The sequence below is a fragment of the Oncorhynchus masou genome, chromosome 2 (genome assembly GCF_036934945.1).
Source record: "Oncorhynchus masou masou isolate Uvic2021 chromosome 2, UVic_Omas_1.1, whole genome shotgun sequence".
Classification (NCBI taxonomy): domain Eukaryota; kingdom Metazoa; phylum Chordata; class Actinopteri; order Salmoniformes; family Salmonidae; genus Oncorhynchus; species Oncorhynchus masou.
In genome coordinates, this window is record NC_088213.1 from 1,104,742 (window position 1) to 1,124,752 (window position 20,011).

At 45.4% G+C, this 20,011-nt stretch overlaps 1 pseudogene; it reads right to left on the minus strand.

Moving 5' to 3' along the window:
• Nucleotides 1-20,011, minus strand: part of LOC135554294 (aminopeptidase N-like) — a 121,144-nt pseudogene that overhangs the window by 83,199 nt on the left and 17,934 nt on the right.

A 20,011-nucleotide genomic window follows, 5' to 3' on the forward strand; every position in this document is an offset into this window, starting at 1 on the left:
CTAGTATCATCCAGGGGTCTACTGTATCTAGTATCATCCAGGGGTCTACTGTATCTAGTATCATCCAGGGTCTACTGTATCTAGTATCATCCAGGGGTCTACTGTATCTAGTATCATCCAGGGGTCTACTGTATCTAGTATCATCCAGGGGTCTACTGTATCTAGTATCATCCAGGGGTCTACTGTATCTAGTATCATCCAGGGGTCTACTGTATCTAGTATCATCCAGGGGTCTACTGTATCTAGTATCATCCAGGGGTCTACTGTATCTAGTATCATCCAGGGGTCTACTGTATCTAGTATCATCCAGGGGTCTACTGTATCTAGTATCATCCAGGGGTCTACTGTATCTAGTATCATCCAGGGGTCTACTGTATCTAGTATCATCCAGGGGTCTACTGTATCTAGTATCATCCAGAGGTCTACTGTATCTAGTATCATCCAGAGGTCTACTGTATCTAGTATCATCCAGGGGTCTACTGTATCTAGTATCATCCAGGGGTCTACTGTATCTAGTATCATCCAGAGGTCTACTGTATCTAGTATCATCCAGGGGTCTACTGTATCTAGTATCATCCAGGGGTCTACTGTATCTAGTATCAGAGAGGAAGGACCAGGGGTCTACTGTATCTAGTATCATCCAGGGGTCTACTGTATCTAGTATCAGAGAGGAAGGACCAGGGGTCTACTGTATCTAGTATCATCCAGGGGTCTACTGTATCTAGTATCATCCAGGGGTCTACTGTATCTAGTATCATCCAGGGGGCTACTGTATCTAGTATCATCCAGGGGGCTACTGTATCTAGTATCATCCAGGGGTCTACTGTATCTAGTATCATCCAGGGGTCTACTGTATCTAGTATCATCCAGGGGTCTACTGTATCTAGTATCATCCAGGGGTCTACTGTATCTAGTATCATCCAGGGGTCTACTGTATCTAGTATCATCCAGGGGTCTACTGTATCTAGTATCTAGTATCATCCAGGGGTCTACTGTATCTAGTATCATCCAGGGGTCTACTGTATCTAGTATCAGAGAGGAAGGACCAGGGGTCTACTGTACCTAGTATCATCCAGGGGTCTACTGTATCTAGTATCAGAGAGGAAGGACCAGGGGTCTACTGTATCTAGTATCATCCAGGGGTCTACTGTATCTAGTATCAGAGAGGAAGGACCAGGGGTCTACTGTATCTAGTATCATCCAGGGGTCTACTGTATCTAGTATCAGAGAGGAAGGACCAGGGGTCTACTGTATCTAGTATCATCCAGGGGTCTACTGTATCTAGTATCAGAGAGGAAGGACCAGGGGTCTACTGTATCTAGTATCATCCAGGGGTCTACTGTATCTAGTATCAGAGAGGAAGGACCAGGGGTCTACTGTATCTAGTATCATCCAGGGGTCTACTGTATCTAGTATCAGAGAGGAAGGACCAGGGGTCTACTGTATCTAGTATCATCCAGGGGTCTACTGTATCTAGTATCATCCAGGGGTCTACTGTATCTAGTATCATCCAGGGGTCTACTGTATCTAGTATCATCCAGAGGTCTACTGTATCTAGTATCAGAGAGGAAGGACCAGGGGTCTACTGTATCTAGTATCATCCAGGGGTCTACTGTATCTAGTATCATCCAGGGGGCTACTGTATCTAGTATCATCCAGTGGTCTACTGTATCTAGTATCATCCAGTGGTCTACTGTATCTAGTATCATCCAGTGGTCTACTGTATCTAGTATCATCCAGTGGTCTACTGTATCCAGTATCATCCAGGGGTCTACTGTATCTAGTATCAGTTGGTACTTACTTTTTACCACCATCTTCTGTATATTCACTCCTATAGAATCCTTTCAGGTCATCAGCCAGCTCTCCCTGGAAGTCTGTTGAAAGTTTATAGGACTTCCCAGCAGTTAGCTTCCCATTCAGCTGAATGACCAGGTACTCCGTCTTCACCTGCAGCCAGCTCGTCTTTACGGTGGGAGCAGTCGCTCCATCCAGGCCAGTCAGTCTAGCATGGTGGCCGTTGAGCAGAGTCAGGTTCAGCTTGTTACAGTGGATGACGATCAGATCTGTGTCCTTCTCACACTGGAACACCACAGCTGACTGTCCTGTGAAGATGAAGAGGCCAGAAGAGGCGTTGACAACCAGGCGAGGCCAGAGGGTGATGTTGTAGGAGACAGGAGACAGGGAGTCAGGCAGTCTGTAGTGTTCCCAGGGGTCTTTAGGAGTGGAGAGGGTGGAGGAGGTGGTTGGAGAGGCAGTGGTCAACATGGCCACACCATCCACAGGTTTATTCTGGTTCTCTGTCTTTTCTTTATCGTAGACTGCTGCCAGGGCTATGATGATGACCACTGCTACAGCCCCCATCAGAAGACATGCTAGCCCCATGTTCTTACTGATGTAGAAGCCTTTAGCCATAGCTGACGCCTTGCTGGAGGTGGTAACAGGGAGATGGCAGAGCAACCTGTGGTCTCCGGTACTCGGCTACGCTCTGTCTTTTCACTCCTCAGTTAAAGGATCAACTATTAGCCTGTCTGTGGACCTGTGGTGTTAGTTTAGAGAGACAGAGAGAGAGACAGGGAGAGAGAGAAAGAGAGGGAGAGAAAGAGATATATATATATATATATACATGATCAAATACAAATCTTAGAATTAACTATTAAAGACTACCAGAACCCACTTAATTCTCCAATTACATTGAATGAACGACAGGACAAAATACAAAGTCTCCAACTCAAAACGGCCTGTGGTGTTGATGGTATCCAAAATGATATGATAAAACATACAGACCACACATTCCACTTAAACTGTTTAACATCATCCTCAGCTCTGGCCTCTTCCCTAATATTTGGAAGTAAGGACTGATCACCCCAATCCACAAAAGTGGAGACAAACTTGACCCCATTAACTACTGTGGGATATGCGTCAACAGCAACCTTGGGAAAATCCTCTGCGTAATCATTAACAGCAGACTCATACATTTCCTCAGCGAAAAAGTGAAAACAATGTACTGAGCAAATGTAAAATTGGCTTTTTACCAAATTACCGTATGACCACGTATTCACCCTGCACACCCTAATTAACAAACAAATTAAAACAAAGGCAAAGACTTATTGTTGATTTCAATAAAGCTTTTGATTCAATTTGGAATAAGGTCCTGCCATACAATTTGATGGAAAGTGTTGTTGGAGGAAAACATACAACATTATAAAATGAATGTACACAACAACAAGTGTTCAGTTAAAATTGGCAAAAAAACACATTTCTTTCCACAGGCCCGTGGGGTGAGATAGGGATGCAGCTTGAGCCCCACCCTCTTCAACAAATATATCAACGAGTTGGCGCGGGCACTAGAAAAGTCGGCAGCACCCGGCCTCACCCTACTAGAATCTGAAGTCTAATGTCTACTGTTTGCTGATGATCTGGTGCTTCAGTCACCAACCAAGGAGGGCCTACAGCAGCACCTAGATCTTCTGCACAGATTCTGTCAGACCTGGGCCCTGACAGTAAATCTCAGTAAGATAAAAAATAATTGTGTTCCAAAAAAGGTCCAGTCGCCAGGACCACAAATACAAATTCCATCTGGACACCATTGCCCTAGAGCACACAAAAAAACTATATATACCTTGGCCTAAACATCAGCGCCACAGGTAACTTCCAAAAAGCTGTGAGCGATCTGAGACACAAAGCAAGAAGGGTCTTCTATGCCATTAAAAGGAACATTAAATGTGACATACCAATTACGTTCTGGCTAAAAATAATAGAATGAGTTAAATACCTGTCCTTTATGAGGTGTGGGGTCTGGGGTCCGCTCACCAACCAAGAATTCACTAAATGTGACAAACACCAAATTGAGAGACTGCATGCAGAATTCTACAAAAATATCCTGTATTATAAATGTACAACGTAAAACACCAAATAATGCATGCAGAGCAGAATTAGGCCGATACCCGCTTATTATCAAAATCCGTAAAAAAGCTGTTAATTCTACAACCACCTAAAAAGAAACGATTCCCAAACCTTCCGTAACAAAGCCATCACCTACAGAGAGATGATCCTGGAGAAGAGTCCCCTAAGCAAGCTTGTCCTGGGGCTCTGTTCACTAACACAAACAGACCCCACAGAGCCCCGGGACAGAAACACAATTAGACCCAACCAAAACATGAGAAACAAAAAGATTATTACTTGACACATTACATAGAATTTACAAAATAAAACAGAGCAAACAAGAATGCTATTTGGCCCTAAACAGAGAGTACACAGTGACAGAATACCTGACTATCTCAGATTACACCCACAAACACTGGCATTTGAAATGTCTTTATTCTTTTGGAACTTTGAGTATAATGTTCACTGATAATTTTGGATTGTTTATTTCACTTTTTGTTTATCTATTTCACTTGCTTTGGCAATGTTAACATATGATTCCCATGCTAATAAAGCCCCTTGAATTGAAATTGAATTGAGAGAGAGAACAGAGAGAGATCACACCAATCAATAAAAATGAAGACAACTTTGACCCAAATAATTAGAGGAATTTGCATTAACAGCAACTTGGGGAACATTCTCTGCAGTATCATAAATAGCAGACGACATAATTGTCTTAATGAACACAACGTCCAACACAGACGCCAGATTGGATTTGTAAAAACCGATGGTACAACAGACCACATTTACACCCTCCACACTAACTGAACCAGATTGGATTTGTAAAAACCGATGGTACAACAGACCACATTTCCACCCTCCACACTAACTGAACCAGATTGGATTTGTAAAAACCGATTGTACAACAGACCACATTTCCACCCTCCACACTAACTGACAAACAAGCATACCAAAACAAAGGCACAATCTACACATGTTCTGTAGACTTTGAATCCTTTGACTTTGAAGAATTTGATTTAATTTGGCACAAGGCTCTTTTTATAAACTAACAGAAAGTGGTATTGGAGGGAAAACATATGTTATTAAATCAATGTACACTAAAAACAAATGTGTGGTTCAAATTGGCAACAAGCAATATGTCCAACACTATTTAAGATCAACATTTTGAGGCGGCAGGGTAGCCTAGTGATTATAGTGTTGGGCCAGTAACCAAAAGGTTGCTAGATCAAATCCCCGAGCTGACAAAGTAAAAATCTGTCGTTCTGCCCCTGAAAAAGGCAGTTAACTGTTCCTAGGCCGTCATTGAAAATAATAATTTGATCTTAACTGACTTGCCGAGTTAAATAAAGGTTAAAACTTAAATAAAAACTGCAAAACAGAAGACTGTCACCTGGTATCACCCGACACAACCCTGAAATCAAGTGTCCTCCATCTGTAGACAGATGACCTGGTGCTGCTGTCTCCCACTAAGGAGGGTCTGTCAGACCTAGGCTCTGACCGTTAAGCTAAAAAAAAAAAAGTCCAGAAATCAGGATTATAAATTATATTTGGACATAGTTCTATTAGAACACACCAAAACCTACACGTATCTAGGACTAAATATCAGCAACACAGCTTTCACTGTGAATGAGCTGAGAGAAAGCAAGAAGAGCATAATCTGTCTGTGTCTGCATGGAGCGTCTCCTCAGTGAATGGGGAACAGCTGCATTTTCCTATTAAGGAAAACAAGAGCAAAGAGAGAGAATTCGGCAGACAGAGTGGGAGGGGCGTCACAGAGTGGGAGGGACGTCACAGAGTACGAGGGACGTCACAGAGTACGAGGGACGTCACAGAGTACGAGGGACGTCACAGAGTACGAGGGACGTCACAGAGTACGAGGGACGTCACAGAGTACGAGGGACGTCACAGAGTACGGGGACGTCACAGAGTACGAGGGACGTCACAGAGTACGAGGACGTCACAGAGTACGAGGGACGTCACAGAGTACGAGGGACGTCACAGAGTACGAGGGACGTCACAGAGTACGAGGGACGTCACAGAGTGGGAGGGACGTCACAGAGTGGGAGGGACGTCACAGAGTGGGAGGGACGTCACAGAGTGGGAGGGACGTCACAGAGTGGGAGGGACGTCACAGAGTGGGAGGGACGTCACAGAGTGGGAGGGACGTCACAGAGTGGGAGGGACGTCACAGAGTGGGAGGGACGTCACAGAGTGGGAGGGACGTCACATAACGAATTTTCCAAATGGGACAAACATCCAATCAAAATACTGCATGCAGAGTTTTGCAAGACTGAATTGCATGTGCAAAGAAAAACTCAACATTACTCATGTAGAGCAGAACTGGGCCATCATTCAAATATAAAAAAGATAATTCATTTGTAGAACCATCTAAAAACAAGTGACCCCAAAACATCCATCACAGCTCTACAATGTCAAGAGATGAAACCAGAGAAGAGTCCCCTCAGCCAGCTGGTTCTGAGGCTCAGTTCACAAACCCAAACCAACCCCATAGAGCCTCAGGACAGCACTCAGCCAGCTGGTTCTGAGGCCCAGTTTACAAACCCAAACCAACCCCATAGAGCCTCAGGACAGAACTCAGCCAGCTGGTTCTGAGGCCCAGTTCACAAACCCAAACCAACCCCATAGAGCCTCAGGACAGAACTCAGCCAGCTGGTTCTGAGGCCCAGTTCACAAACCCAAACCAACCCCATAGAGCCTCAGGACAGCACTCAGCCAGCTGGTTCTGAGGCCCAGTTCACAAACCCAAACCAACCCCATAGAGCCTCAGGACAGAACTCAGCCAGCTGGTTCTGAGGCCCAGTTCACAAACCCAAACCAACCCCATAGAGCCTCAGGACAGAACTCAGCCAGCTGGTTCTGAGGCCCAGTTCACAAACCCAAACCAACCCCATAGAGCCTCAGGACAGCACTCAGCCAGCTGGTTCTGAGGCCCAGTTCACAAACCCAAACCAACCCCATAGAGCCTCAGGACAGAACTCAGCCAGCTGGTTCTGAGGCCCAGTTCACAAACCCAAACCAACCCCATAGAGCAAAATGAAAAATATATATCATTTTGGAAAGACACCACAAAAAATTCGAAGTAAACTTCAATGCTATTTGTCTCTAAACAGACGGTACATGGTGTCAGGCTATCTGACCACTGTGACTGATAGAAAACACTGACTAGGTACAGACTCAGAGAGGACAGTCTGGCTATAGAGATCGGTCGTTACAGACAAACCTGGCTGCCCAGAGAGGACAGTCTGACTATAGAGATCGGTCGTTACAGACAAACCTGGCTGCCCAGAGAGGACAGTCTGGCTATAGAGACCGGTCATCACAGACAAACCTGGCTGCCCAGAGAGGACAGTCTGGCTATAGAGATCGGTCGTTACAGACAAACCTGGCTGCCCAGAGAGGACAGTCTGGCTATAGAGATCGGTCATCACAGACAAACCTGGCTGCCCAGAGAGGACAGGCTGCTCCAGGGGAGAGGTTGAGACAGAGCTGCATTTCCTATTACACTATGACAAATACTCAGACCTAAGATATTTCTTTCCCAAATTCTTTCCCTAAAATCCAATATTTATTGGGTGAAAAACTAAACTGTGCAGTTGACAGCCAAATATATGTCCTCCTGCCACAACGTGAGGGACAGCCAGTGAAAAGTGCCAATGTCAATCATTTTTCCCATTTAGTTTTGTTTGGTCTTTCATACCATGTCATGTGTCTTCTCAGTCATGTTGAGACTGGTCTTCTCAGTCATGTTAACACTGGTCTACTACCAGGTCATGTGTCTCCTCAGTCATGTTGACACTGGTCTTCTCAGTCATGTTGACACTGGTCTACTACCATGTCATGTGTCTTCTCAGTCATGTTGACACTGGTCTTCTCAGTCATGTTAACACTGGTCTACTGCCATGTCATGTGTCTCCTCAGTCATGTTGACACTGGTCCACTGCCATGTCATGTGTCTCCTCAGTCATGTTGACACTGGTCCACTACCATGTCATGTGTCTTCTCAGTCATGTTGACACTGGTCTACTACCAGGTCATGTGTCTTCTCAGTCATGTTGACACTGGTCTACTACCAGGTCATGTGTCTTCTCAGTCATGTTGACACTGGTCTACTACCAGGTCATGTGTCTTCTCAGTCATGTTGACACTGGTCTACTACCAGGTCATGTGTCTTCTCAGTCATGTTGACACTGGTCTACTACCAGGTCATGTGTCTTCTCAGTCATGTTGACACTGGTCTACTACCAGGTCATGTGTCTTCTCAGTCATGTTGACACTGGTCTACTACCAGGTCATGTGTCTTCTCAGTCATGTTGACACTGGTCTACTACCAGGTCATGTGTCTTCTCAGTCATGTTGACACTGGTCTACTACCATGTCATGTGTCTTCTCAGTCATGTTGACACTGGTCTACTACCATGTCATGTGTCTTCTCAGTCATGTTGACACTGGTCTACTACCATGTCATGTGTCTTCTCAGTCATGTTGACACTGGTCTACTACCAGGTCATGTGTCTTCTCAGTCATGTTGACACTGGTCTACTACCAGGTCATGTGTCTTCTCAGTCATGTTGACACTGGTCTACTACCAGATCATGTGTCTACTCAGTCATGTTGACACTGGTCTACTACCAGGTCATGTGTCTTCTCAGTCATGTTGACACTGGTCTACTACCAGGTCAAATCAAATCAAATTTATTTGTCACATACACATGGTTAGCAGATGTTAATGCGAGTGTAGCGAAATGCTTGTGCTTCTAGTTCCGACAATGCAGTAATAACCAACAAGTAATCTAACTAACAATTCCTAAACTACTGTCTTATACACAGTGTAAGGGGATAAAGAATATGTACATAAGGATACATGAATGAGTGATGGTACAGAGCAGCATAGGCAAGATACAGTAGATGGTATCGAGTACAGTATATACATATGAGATGAGAATGTAAACAAAGTGGCATACTTAAAGTGGCTAGTGATACATGTATTACATAAGGATGCAGTCGATGATATAGAGTACAGTATATACGTATGCATATGAGATGAATAATGTAGGGTAAGTAACATTATATAAGGTAGCATTGTTTAAAGTGGCTAGTGATATATTTACATCATTTCCCATCAATTCCCATTATTAAAGTGGCTGGAGTTGAGTCAGTGTCAGTGTGTTGGCAGCAGCCACTCAATGTTAGTGGTGGCTGTTTAACAGTCTGATGGCCTTGAGATAGAAGCTGTTTTTCAGTCTCTCGGTCCCAGCTTTGATGCACCTGTACTGACCTCGCCTTCTGGATGATAGCGGGGTGAACAGGCAGTGGCTCGGGTGGTTGATGTCCTTGATGATCTTTATGGCCTTCCTGTAACATCGGGTGGTGTAGGTGTCCTGGAGGGCAGGTAGTTTGCCCCCGGTGATGCGTTGTGCAGACCTCACTACCCTCTGGAGAGCCTTACGGTTGAGGGCGGAGCAGTTGCCGTACCAGGCGGTGATACAGCCCGCCAGGATGCTCTCGATTGTGCATCTGTAGAAGTTTGTGAGTGCTTTTGGTGACAAGCCGAATTTCTTCAGCCTCCTGAGGTTGAAGAGGCGCTGCTGCGCCTTCTTCACGATGCTGTCTGTGTGAGTGGACCAATTCAGTTTGTCTGTGATGTGTATGCCGAGGAACTTAAAACTTGCTACTCTCTCCACTACTGTTCCATCGATGTGGATAGGGGGTGTTCCCTCTGCTGTTTCCTGAAGTCCACAATCATCTCCTTAGTTTTGTTGACGTTAAGTGTGAGGTTATTTTCCTGACACCACACTCCGAGGGCCCTCACCTCCTCCCTGTAGGCCGTCTCGTCGTTGTTGGTAATCAAGCCTACCACTGTTGTGTCGTCCGCAAACTTGATGATTGAGTTGGAGGCGTGCGTGGCCACGCAGTCGTGGGTGAACAGGGAGTACAGGAGAGGGCTCAGAACGCACCCTTGTGGGGCCCCAGTGTTGAGGATCAGCGGGGAGGAGATGTTGTTACCTACCCTCACCACCTGGGGGCGGCCCGTCAGGAAGTCCAGTACCCAGTTGCACAGGGCGAGTCGAGACCCAGGGTCTCGAGCTTGATGACGAGCTTGGAGGGTACTATGGTGTTGAATGCCGATCTGTAGTCGATGAACAGCATTCTCACATAGGTATTCCTCTTGTCCAGATGGGTTAGGGCAGTGTGCAGTGTGGTTGAGATTGCATCGTCTGTGGACCTATTTGGGCGGTAAGCAAATTGGAGTGGGTCTAGGGTGTCAGGTAGGGTGGAGGTGATATGGTCCTTGACTAGTCTCTCAAAGCACTTCATGATGACGGAAGTGAGTGCTACGGGCGGTAGTCGTTTAGCTCAGTTACCTTAGCTTTCTTGGGAACAGGAACAATGGTGGCCCTCTTGAAGCATGTGGGAACAGCAGACTGGTATAGGGATTGATTGAATATGTCCGTAAACACACCAGCCAGCTGGTCTGCGCATGCTCTGAGGGCGCGGCTGGGGATGCCGTCTGGGCCTGCAGCCTTGCGAGGTTAACACGTTTAAATGTTTTACTCACCTCGGCTGCAGTGAAGGAGAGACCGCATGTTTCCGTTGCAGGCCGTGTCAGTGGTACTGTATTGTCCTCAAAGCGGGCAAAAAAGTTATTTAGTCTGCCTGGGAGCAAGACATCCTGGTCCGTGACTGGGCTGGATTTCTTCCTGTAGTCCGTGATTGACTGTAGACCCTGCCACATGCCTCTTGTGTCTGAGCCGTTGAATTGAGATTCTACTTTGTCTCTGTACTGACGCTTAGCTTGTTTGATAGCCTTACGGAGGGAATAGCTGCACTGTTTGTATTCAGTCATGTTACCAGACACCTTGCCCTGATTGAAAGCAGTGGTTCGCGCTTTCAGTTTCACGCGAATGCTGCCATCAATCCACGGTTTCTGGTTAGGGAATGTTTTAATCGTTGCTATGGGAACGACATCTTCAACGCACGTTCTAATGAACTCGCACACCGAATCAGCGTATTCGTCAATGTTGTTATCTGACGCAATACGAAACATGTCCCAGTCCACGTGATGGAAGCAGTCTTGGAGTGTGGAGTCAGCTTGGTCGGACCAGCGTTGGACAGACCTCAGCGTGGGAGCTTCTTTTTTAAATTTTTGTCTGTAGGCAGGTATCATCAAAATGGAGTTGTGGTCAGCTTTTCCGAAAGGGGGGCGGGGCAGGGCCTTATATGCGTCGCGGAAGTTAGAGTAACAGTGATCCAAGGTTTTTCCACCCCTGGTTGCGCAATCGATATGCTGATAAAATTTAGGTCATGTGTCTTCTCAGTCATGTTGACACTGGGCCACTACCAGGTCATGTTGACACTGGTCTACTACCAGGTCATGGGTCTCCTCAGTCATGTTGACACTGGTCTACTACCAGGTCATCAGTCATGTTGACACTGGTCTACTACCAGATCATGTCATGTTGACACTGGTCTACTACCAGGTCATGTGTCTTCTCAGTCATGTTGACACTGGTCTACTACCATTGCTTTAATGTATTATTCTCATTAATATTGTTGTTAATGGTAATCACATTTCCACTCCTACTATTGTTATTGCCGTTGGTCCCACCATTGTTGATATATATATATCAAACTTGATATACTTGACAATCAAACTTGACTATCTAGAGGAAGTAAAAGTCGTAACAAGGTTTCCATAGGTGAACCTGCGTAAGGATCAATCTATAAGTATCTATCTATCCACACACTTTGACAATGTAAGTCATTTAACTTGCCATGTCAATAAAGTCTACTGAATTGAATTGAGAGAGAAAGCATAAGTATAAAGGAAATGTCTTTTGTACATCTCAACTAGAAGAAAACAGTGTGCTAGAAATTGAGACAGACAGAGAGGGGGAGAGACAGAGAGGGGGAGAGACAGAGAGGGGGAGAGACAGACAGAGGGGGAGAGACAGAGAGGGGGAGAGACAGAGAGAGGGGGAGAGACAGAGAGGGGGAGAGACAGAGAGGGGGAGAGACAGAGAGGGGGAGAGACAGAGAGTGTCACAGAGAGACAGGGGAGAACCGGCTCAAAGCCCGTAACAGAAAGGGAGACAACGTGGAGATAAGGAGTAACAAAATATATATTTATTAACCAAAGCAACTAATGAAAATATACAATGGTGTGTAATCAGTAGTGTAAGTGAGTGTTTTGCAGGCATAAATGTGATAATGCAGGGTGTTGAAAGATGCTAAAGCGAACAACCAAAAAACCACCAAGAAACACAAAATCTATAAAGGTGTCTGCATGGAGAGAGTCTCCTCCATGAATGGGGAAGTGGTGTATTTATCCTGGGAGACACTGGGCCCAGGTGTTTCCCATGTAGCTGACGACCCTCCCAACTCCGCCCACCGGCATCCTAATAAGGAAACAACAAAGAGAGAATACGGCAGACAGAGTGCGAGGGTCGTCACATTCCCCCCCATAAAACCGGGGCCCTACAAGGACCCCGGAACAAAATATCCGCCTCTAAGTTTCAAATTGACACAGCTTCTGCACCACAAATTGATGAGGGGTTACATGTTCACACTTACAATTTGCCCCAGCCAACCTCCTCCACAGGCCTTAGCAACCTTCGCACAGGAAGCAACATTTAAGAGGAAAGAAGAAAACAAGACCAGGAGGGAGCAGACAGGACACAGAGAACATGACAAACAATGGTCAGTCACGTAAACATTTAGGACCAGGGCCACGACAGAGCGCATCAGCAATCACGTTTTCAGTCCCCCGGATGTGCCGCACATCGAGATGGAATGATTGTAAAAATAAACACCATCGCATTATCCTCTGGTTTGGACACATCATGGACCTCAAAAACGTGAGGGGGTTATGGTCGGTGTAGACCACAATAGGTACTACCCCCGACCCGACATACACTTCGAAGTGTTGTAGCGCCCAAATGAGTGCTTACGCTTCCTTTTCAATGACCGAATAGTGCAACTGATAATCTTTAAACTTTTTGGAAAAGAAACTAACAGGCCTCTCAACCCCAGACACATCTGCTTGCAGCAAAACTGCACCTGCCCCCACATGACGAGCATCCACCTGCCCCCACATGACTAGCATCCACCTGCCCCCACATGACTAGCATCCACCTGCCCCCACATGACTAGCATCCACCTGCCCCCACATCCAGCATCCACCCATGACTAGCATCCATGACATGACTAGCATCCACCTGCCCCCACATGACTAGCATCCACCTGCCCCCACATGACTAGCATCCACCACATGACTAGCATCCACCTGCCCCACATGACTAGCATCCACCTGCCCCCACATGACTAGCATCCACCTGCCCCCACATGACTAGCATCCACCTGCCCCCACATGACTAGCATCCACCTGCCCCCACATGACTAGCATCCATGCCCCCACATGACAGCATCCACCTGCCCCCACATGACTAGCATCCACCTACCTAGCATCCACCTGCCCCCACATGACGAATATCCACCTGCCCCCACATGACTAGCATCCACCTGCCCCCACATGACTATCATCCACCTGCAAGGTAAATGACAAATCCACGCGAGAAGCAGCCAGCACCGTAGTTGAGGTAAGCAACCTCTTTGCATCTTCAAAAGCGTGTTGACAACAAGTAGACCACACATAAACAGCCTTAGCTTTCAGCAGATCTGTCAAGGGAGCGACCACAGTGGAGAAGTTATTACAAAAACTACGGTAATAACCAATCATACCCAAGAAACGCATCAGTTCCTTTAGTAGTTGGTGGTGGAAAAGCATCAATAGCCACCACTTTAGCCCGAACAGGACGCACTTCACCCTGCCCAACCACTTTTCCAAGGTATGTAACGGTCGCCTGAGCAAACTCACATTTAGCCAGATTGATTGTGAGGCGACCAGCAGCCAGACGTTCGAACAAGGCTTGAATACGGGACAGATGTTCTTCCCAAGTATCTGCATACATCACTACGTCGTCCAGATAAACAGTGCACCCGGTCAGACCGGCGACAACCCTGTTCATAAGTCGCTGAAAAGTGGCAGGTGCATTGCGCAGACCGAAACTCATAACCGAATACGAGTACAGACCAAAGGGTGTAATAAAGGCAGAGATTTCACGTGCCCTACTCATCAGTGGCACCTGCCAATAGCCTTTTAACAGGTCAAACTTGCTCACAAACTTAGCTGCACCGACTTGATCAACACAGTTTCTCTGAAGAAACCATAGAACCGCTGACGAATGGAGTCAGCACCTCCAATGTCAATATCATGTTCTATTAAGTTTGTACGTGTAGGTGTATCAGAAAACAAACCTGGAAATCTCTTTCCGCCAATCAACAGGTAGGTGAGTGAGAAGACTGAAATATCAGAAACACTGGATATTTTAGACAATCTCCTCTGCAATATACAATCGTCAGGACCAGGAACATCTTCCTCCTCATGCCCAGATCTAACACGACTGGAACCCAAGGAAACAACGGTATCAGCCAAAAGAACAGGTTTACCGTCCTCTGTAGAATCCACTGTTCAGTCTTAGAGGAACGTGCATAATAGGGTTTTAACAGATTTACATGGCACAGCTGGTGTGCTTTCCTCCGTTCTGGAGTGGCAACTAGATAATTTTGCTCAGTGCACTGGCGCACCACTGTATATGGACCTTGAAACTTGGCTTGAAAAGGAGAACCAACAATTGGCAGCAGAGCAAGAACCTGGTCACACGGACTAAAGTGACGAGGCTCAGTTCGGCGATCAAATCATCCTCTCCTGTGAAGATGATAACTTCTCTTTAGCCATTTCACCGGCGGCATACAGCCGTCGCCGGATATCACACACATACGATAACAGGGACTGAGGAGGCTCGGGAGACTTCCAGTCATCCTGGAGAACAGATAAAATCCACGCACCCTATGTCCAAACACAAGGTCATTTGGACTGAAACCCGTGCTCTCCTGTGAAACCTCCCTAGCGGCTAACAGTAACCAAGGCATCCCCTCCTCCCAATCCTTATCCATCTCAGTACAATAACCTATCAACAAAGACTTAAATGTTTGACGGAAACGTTCCAGTGCTCCTTGACTTTGCGCGTGATAGACAAATTGTGTTTAATATGGAGCTGTTGAAGAACCTGACTAAACAGATTAGAGGTGAAATTAGATCCTTGATCACTCTGAATGACCTTAGGGATTCCAAACAATGAGAGAAACTGAGTCAAAGCTTTTAACACAGATTTAGTCGTGATAGATCGAAGAGGATATGCAGCAGGAAACCTAGTGGTCTGACACATCACAGTGAACAGGTAACTGCTACCCTTTTTAGAACGAGGCAGAGGACCCACAGTCAATCAGATACTCAAAAGGTTGGCTGAATACAGGAATAGGAAACAATGGTACTGGTTTAATAGCTTGATTAGGCTTACCAGTTAATTGACAGGTGTGACAAGTTGATAAAATCAGAAACATCCCTCTTTAATCCAGGCCAAAAGAAATGTCTTATGCGATTGTAGGTTTTCCTCACCCCCATATGTCCAGCAACGTCGCTGTGAGAAGTTTCCAACACCAACTCACGAAGCTTAACTGGTACAACAACCTGACTAATTGCCTCCCCCAGAAAACTACTATCATGAGACACCCACTTTCTCATCGGGACATCCTCTTGGAGAAAATAGCCATGGGCGACATCTCCCAACTGTTCTACAGACACAATTTGGTCACGCAACTCTTCTAACGTGGGGTCATTCCGTTGTGCATTGATTAGATCTGAGCGGGTTACAGATAACGGGATAACAGGGAAAACAGTGACATACTTCTTTGTATTCTTATCATTAGTCGGCGCAGTGACCAGTTCGCCACGGCTCATAGAACGTGTCACTGCACACGCAGAGAACACCTCTGGGAAACTCTGTACACTCATCAGGAATCCCAACAAATGCCGGCTTAGTGGAAACCACCAGAGATGGAAACACGACAGGCCATACACGCTCACCAGCCAAGTTATTCCCAAGGATCACGTCGATACCCTCAATAGGCAACGAAGGACGCACCCCCATAACAACTTCACCCTTCACCAGCCCACAATCCAACATCAGTTTATGCAATGGAACTGACAGAGTGTTCAAACCTATTCCCCTAATTAGAACACTATTCCCTGAATCAGTCTCAGCAGAAAAGGGTAACACAGACTCCAACATAAATGAGTCAGAGGTACCTGTGTCTCTCAGGATCTTCACTGGCACTAGGTCTTTACTTCCTAACAGACACAAAACCTTCCGTAATGAAAGGTAAATAGTCTGGATCAAGATGGACTTTCACATTCTCCTGGGCCTGAGGAAATGAGTCATGAGTGAACTGATGTGGAACAGGTGCAGCTAACGCAGTAGGCTTAGATTTAGCGTAAGCACCCTTTGACCTGAGAAGTGGACCGTCGTTTTTCCAATGACCTGAACCTTGACAGTAGTGACACTCCTGCCCAAAGTCAGCTTTACCATGGGAGTCAGGCTCAACCCTAGTTGACTAGAACTCTGCCCGTGAACCAAAGTATCTCGGTGAGCGAAGCCCAAATCTATCCGAACGCCCCCACTCTTTCCGAATACGGGGCTCTGCAAAGACACTTGTGAGTCAACACATACTCGTCCGCCAAAACCGCAGCTTCAGCGACATTCTTTACTTTCTGTTCGTTAATATACGTGGCAATACGATCGGAAAAAAGAAGAAGGCTACTCGGACTAACCGATGGAATGGCCATTGTAACGTTATGGGGAGACGGTGAGTCCTCAGCAGAGGCCCAGTGGTAACTTCAAGAATACCACTCTCCATCAGATTGGCCTTCAATATCAACCTAATAGAACTCTTTAGACATTTATCACTAATTTCAACCTTGTAGTGTTCCGCGACCTTCAACAGCTGATCTTTAGTACCTAAAGCGAACAATTCCTGCGATGGAAAGCGAATGAACTCATCTACATAAGACGCCATAATCACACAAAAAAAAATCTCGCACTTCCCCTCTGCTGAGCACACCAGACCACAACCCGAGAATTGACAATCACCCTGAGCACCACAGAAGAGAGATGAGATACGGAGCTTCCCCAAAACCTAGAATAACTCAACCCTAGTCTGATTTGCGGTGGGTATTTACACACTGTAGCCCGCTGGCAAGGGAAAACTCCCCAGGATGCTGGCACATTCCACCAGGATGTGCCCCCGCGACAACTGCTCAGTCCCAACACCACACAAAAATAACATTAACCATGCCCAACATATTACAAAAAATGAAACACGTCGCTTAACCTCAGGGGGAAAAGGATATAGCTCCGGGTAGCAAGATTCACTACCCTACCCAAATCTCCCACCGAGGTACACAGCAGATTACTCACCTCAGACTGACGTCCCAACAGAAAGTAGAACAAGAGTTTCCAGGCTAGGCAGGGCCTGGAAACTAACCATTATACTCTCTCCAACACAGCACAAAAACCAAACAAAAAAGGCAACCAATACTGGGCCTATCAAACTCAAACAAAATATGCAAACCAAACACGTACCTCCACGATCTCCCAAACCAATAGTTCAAAGATCCGGACGAGCCCCCACTTGTCACGAACTGGCTCAAAGCCCGTAACAAAAGGGAGACAACGTGGAGTTAAGGAGTAATAAAATATATATTTATTAACTAAGTAACTAAGTATAATACACAATGGTGTGTAATCAGTAATCAGTAGTGTAAGTGAGTGTTTTGCAGGCATGAATGTGATAATGCAGGGTGTTGAAAGATGCTAACGCAAACAACCAAAAAACCACCAAGAAACACAACAAAATCTATAAAGGTGTCCGCATGAAGAGAGTCTCCTCCATGAATGAGGAAGTGGTGTATTTATCCTGGGAGACACCGGGCCCAGGTGTTTCCCATGTAGCTGACGACCCTCCCAACTCCGCCCACCAGCATCCTAATAAGGAAACAACAAAGAGAGAATACGGCAGACAGAGTGGGAGGGTCGTCACACAGAGACAGAGACAGAGACAGAGACAGAAAGACAGAGAGAGAGAGAGACAGACAGACAGAGAGAGAGAGAAACAGAGCTCTTATTGGTAGACAGAGTAATATCATCCTCTTATTGGTAGACAGAGAGTAATATCAGCCTCTTATTGGTAGACAGAGTAATATCAGCCTCTTATTGGTAGACAGAGTAATATCACCCTCTTATTGGTAGACAGAGTAATATCAGCCTCTTATTGGTAGACAGAGTAATATCAGCCTCTTATTGGTAGACAGAGTAATATCAGCCTCTTATTGGTAGACAGAGTAATATCAGTAATATCCTCTTATTGGTAGACAGAGTAATATCATCCTCTTATTGGTAGACAGAGTAATATCAGCCTCTTATTGGTAGACAGACTTATTGGTAGACAGAGTAATATCAGCCTCTTATTGGTAGACAGAGTAATATCAGCCTCTTATTGGTAGACAGAGTAATATCAGCCTCTTATTGGTAGACAGAGTAATATCAGCCTCTTATTGGTAATATCAGCCTCTTATTGGTAGACAGAGTAATATCATCCTCTTATTGGTAGACAGAGTAATATCAGCCTCTTATTGGTAGACAGAGTAATATCAGCCTCTTATTGGGTGACAGAGTAATATCAGCCTCTTATTGGTAGACAGAGTAATATCAGCCTCTTATTGGTAGACAGAGTAATAAGCCTCTTATAGACAGAGTAATATCAGCCTCCTCTTATTGGTAGACAGAGTAATATCAGCCTCTTATTGGTAGACAGAGTAATATCAGCCTCTTATTGGTAGACAGAGTAATATCATCCTCTTATTGGTAGACAGAGTAATATCAGCCTCTTATTGGTAGACAGAGTAATATCAGCCTCTTATTGGTAGACAGAGTAATATCAGCCTCTTATTGGTAGACAGAGTAATATCAGCCTCTTATTGGTAGACAGAGAGTAATATCAGCCTCTTATTGGTAGACAGAGTAATATCAGCCTCTTATTGGTAGACAGAGTAATATCAGCCTCTTATTGGTAGACAGAGTAATATCAGCCTCTTATTGGTAGACAGAGTAATATCAGCCTCTTATTGGTAGACAGAGTAATATCAGCCTCTTATTGGTAGACAGAGAGTAATATCAGCCTCTTATTGGTAGACAGTAATATCAGCCTCTTATTGGTAGACAGAGTAATATCAGCCTCTTATTGGTAGACAGAGTAATATCAGCCTCTTATTGGTAGACAGAGTAATATCAGCCTCTTATTGGTAGACAGAGTAATATCAGCCTCTTATTGGTAGACAGAGTAATATCAGCCTCTTATTGGTAGACAGAGTAATATCAGCCTCTTATTGGCAGACAGAGTAATATCAGCCTCTTATTGGTAGACAGAGTAATATCAGCCTCTTATTGGTAGACAGAGTAATATCAGCCTCTTATTGGCAGACAGAGAGTAATATCAGCCTCTTATTGGTAGACAGAGTAATATCAGGCCACATTACCTTGTTGATACACCTGGCAACAGCGTAGCAGCTTGATGGGTCTCTGATTGAAGACTAAACAGCTCTGCTGATAGTTGTCTGTCTGCTAGCTGATCTGAGCCACAGCCAGTCTTTCATTACATGAGACAAACACACAACACAAGGTAATGACAAACACACTGCATTCAAACCAAGCAGCAGGTCATGTCTACGTCCCAAATGGCACCCTATAAAGTGCAGTACTTCCCGATTGGCCCTGGTCAGAAATAGTGCACTCCTTAGGGAATAGGGCTCCATTTGGGACAGACCCCATGGACTACTGGTTTGGATCCAGTGTGTTTCTCATTGTGTTGTGAACGTATCTAACATAGTGTCATTCAGGATGCTTCCCATTGGCCATGAGGTTCTGTCGAGTCTTTACTCTCATTAACTGAAGACTTATAGGTTTTATCAAAGAGTCTCTGGAATTAGTCATAACGTGATTAGACTGATTAATCATGGAACCGTAATTACTAGGAAGTCGGGGCACCAAGGAAAAATATTCGGATTACAAAGTTATCATTTCCTAAAATAACGTTTCAGATTTTTTATCTGATGAATTAGTCTTCGAATTAATGAATTATTTACTTTACCTCACGT